This window comes from Vicia villosa, unplaced genomic scaffold (genome assembly GCF_029867415.1).
Source record: "Vicia villosa cultivar HV-30 ecotype Madison, WI unplaced genomic scaffold, Vvil1.0 ctg.000052F_1_1, whole genome shotgun sequence".
In the NCBI taxonomy this organism is placed as follows: Eukaryota; Viridiplantae; Streptophyta; class Magnoliopsida; order Fabales; family Fabaceae; genus Vicia; species Vicia villosa.
Genome location: NW_026704981.1, coordinates 1,893,198 through 1,896,813, shown reverse-complemented (window position 1 = coordinate 1,896,813; position 3,616 = coordinate 1,893,198). Strand labels below are relative to the sequence as shown.

At 37.7% G+C, this 3,616-nt stretch overlaps 1 non-coding gene across 1 annotated transcript; it reads right to left on the bottom strand.

The window, feature by feature from the left end:
- Positions 1-3,234: 3,234 nt before the first annotated feature.
- LOC131623136 (small nucleolar RNA R71) lies at positions 3,235-3,341 on the bottom strand. Its single transcript, XR_009290152.1, has one exon. It is a non-coding gene; the product is annotated as a small nucleolar RNA R71 (small nucleolar RNA).
- Between the last annotated feature and the right edge of the window lie 275 nt (positions 3,342-3,616).

The window sequence follows — 3,616 nt, the reverse complement described above, 5'->3', positions numbered from 1 at the left end:
TATTTATAGAGGTTTCTTCTTGCTTCTATCATATTGTGTGTCCTGGGTTCATATTAAACATGGGATTCATTTGCGTGTAGGTGAGGTGCATTTTTCTATGGTACTGTGGGGGCCTTCTTTGTAAATTTTTGGCCAAAAAGGGGGAGAAAAGTCTAGGTTTAATCCAAATAAATATGGAACTTGATTTTCCATTGCTGAACATGTCAAAGAGAAAGTTATGTCATCTGCTGAAGAGTGTGTCTTTGTGACTTGTAATCTGAGTTATGCACATAATTGTGACTTGTGTTCTGAGTTACCCGGAGGAGCATGTGGATACTTCTTAAGCTTCCTATTATGCTCTAGGTCGACTGGTGGGTGCTGATTAGGAAATGATTAGTAAATTCTCTTATGCCCCCAATTGGTCTTCTGTGATAAGAATTGGTGTATAGGTTAATGGGGAATGTTGGTTATCTTCTTACTCATGTACATCAAATGATCTCCAAACCTTCTTAGCACTATCAGTGGTGCAGTAGGTGTTAAGGTCTGTGCTATATTGGAACTCACTCAGAACTCTGAAGGAAGAAATCAATCTGAAGACTGTATTCTTTATGTATTGGATTGAAGATGAAGATGCCGAATGAGATGCTCTGACATCTTAACTGAAGACTGACTCCATCCAACTGATGAGGGATACTAGTAGATAGTGTTTGTTTGAAGTGTTGTAATTTGTAACTTAATTGTTTTAGCCAAAAAAAATCAAAGGGTAAAATTGTTAGCTATCTATTTTTAGAGTTAGTTTAATTTTTGTAAAAAAAATAATAGTGTCAATAATATAATATATATAAAGAACATGTACAACAAGAGTCCCATGATAACACGATTTTATATCGTATATTTAGCTTGAAATCCGTAGATATTTATAGCGTTTTCCGTTTATTATATTGATTTATTATGATATTATGCGAGTATTTGCTTTGTTTCAGGTTTTACACTCTTATTATGACTATTTGTGAAAAGGAGAGGAAATGGAGCTAAAATGACCACTATTTATGCCTAAAAGATGAAAAATGGGTGCTGAAGTAAAAAGGAGGTGCAAATAAGGCCCAAATGTGCTAAAGGAGACCCAAAGGCTCAATTGTGCGTGGCCCAAACCACACAAGCAAGTGGAGACGCACGTCTCCAACGTTCCATGCCACATCAGCCAGGGGAGACGCACGTCTCTAGTCCCCTATATTTTCTCCACTTGAGACGCACGTCTCAAGTCATTCAAAGGAGCTTCCCCAAAAAGCGGAGACGCACGTCTCCCAGTCCAAGTCAGCTGAGGTCCCTCTTTTCACACGTCCCAACTGCAGAAGCTCCCCTATAAATAGAAGCAGTCACTTAGTTCAAAACGTCTGATTTCCTGCTAACGAAATGCTGCCGAAATTGTTCTGCGCTTATTATTTTTCTTTCTGCTTTCATTTAAACAGTTTATTTTCTCACAACAATTTCTACACCGGAAATTGTTGTGAACATTTTATAAATATAGCCTTACGTTAGATTTATCGTTTTTATTTCCTTGTTTTAATTTCCGTGCGTTTAAATTCCGAAGAACGATCCAGCCAACCTGTGGTGGAAGTTCGGTACTTGAAGATTCAGTTGCAATTTATTTTATTCAGGTTTATTATTTACCGCATTTATTTATAGTTATTGCATGATATATTATATGCCAATTAACATGCCTTTTATTATAAGCCAAATTAATTTATGCATGCTTAACCGTATTAATATGTCTGGCTAATTTACTAAGATATCGGTATGTAAAGTAAGTTAACTGTGGGATCCGAAATAAATTGGCTTAAACTATGTTTTATTAATTATCACTTGTTTTTGGTTTGTATGTCTAATTTAATTAGTAAGTCTTAAAACCAATAGAGCGAAAGTTTGAGGGGTTAAGACGGTCAAAGGTTAAAATCAATAGAGCGAAAGTTTGAGATCTTTAACTGGATAGTAGACATAGGACATTAGTTTTAAGGATGGCGAAAGCGTATTAAAACTAATTAGGACTTATTTATTTTCAAAAAATGTTTTTACACCCGAGCGGGATGGCGAAAGCGTACGTTAGGGATATTAGCATGTTCCGAGTCAACAGAGCGAAAGTTTGAGATTAGGAGATTTAAATAGATAACAACTTCATAAAACTGGCATTTTATTAGTTAAGTTGTTTCCAAAAAGCTTTTCTAATATCTAATGGGATGGCGAAAGCGTACATTAAGAGTTAGGATAGTAATCTAAATCAACAGAGCGAAAGTTTGAGACGAGGATTTTTAACCAATTGAATTAGTAAAGATTTTTAATTGAATTATGCATTAGCCAATGGACCTTCGGATCACCTAAAGTTAAACGAAATACATACTGATATCTGTTTATTATTATACTTCTTTTTTTTTATTCACAAACACTCTCCCTTAGGAACAATCAAATTATTGGTAGCCTTAGCTTTACATAGTAACCTTAGATAACGGTAGATCGATTCATAGTCCCAGTGGATTCGATATCTTTTAAAACTACACGACACGACTGTGCACTTGCAGTCATCAGATTAATAGACACGTAAAGTCGCGATCAAGTTTTTGGCGCCGTTGCCGGGGACTATTTAAGTCGATATCGTAACTCACTGTTACACCGTAGAGACTAGGGCAATTCTTTCCTTACTTTCTGAACGATTGTATGCCAAATACTCGTTCACAAGGAGGAGATTTAATACAACGAATTAACGAGATCGAACGTTTCATTAACGTCAAACGTCGAGCTCGCAATCTTCCCGAAGTAGCACCAATTCCGATTAATCAGGAATTGACCTTTACTGATCAAATCAATCAAATTATCCCGAAGTTAGAGATGGCTGCTATTCGTCCTCTTAGAGACTATGTCGCTCCTTCACGCGCTGAACCGCACTCAACTATCGCACCACCTGCGATTGAGGCGGACAATTTCGAACTGAAACCTTCGTTGGTACAAGCTGTTCAATAGAATCAATTCTCTGGAAGCCCTACAGACGATCCCAACCTCCATTTATCTATGTTCGTGCAATATGCCGACACTGTCAAAGCTAACAACGTTAGTTCCGAAGCTATTCGATTACGTCTCTTTCCTTTCTCCTTGAGAGATAGAGCTAGAGCGTGGCTTCAATCCCTGCCTTCTAATTTCATAACTACATGGGACGAATTGAAGAGAGTATTTTTAGCGAGACACTTTCCGCCTAGCAAAACTGCTATGCTAAGAGGTCAAATCAACGGATTTACCCAGAAAGATAACGAATCACTCTTCGAAGCTTGGGAACGATATAAGGACATGCTTAGACTATGCCCTCATCATGGACTCGAACCATGGTTGATCATCCATACTTTTTATGGTGGTCTCCTTTATAACACTAAAATGACTATAGATGTCGCTGCTGGCGGAGCACTAATGGACAAACCCCATGATGAAGCATACAACCTCATAGAGAACATGGCACAAAACCATTACCAATGGGGTGGAGAACGAGCCGCTCTAGAGAAGACCCAAACCAAAGGAGGAATGTACGAAATAAGTGGTATAGACCGCGTTAACGCTAAAGTAGACGCTTTAACTCAAAAGATCGAAAACTTAACCA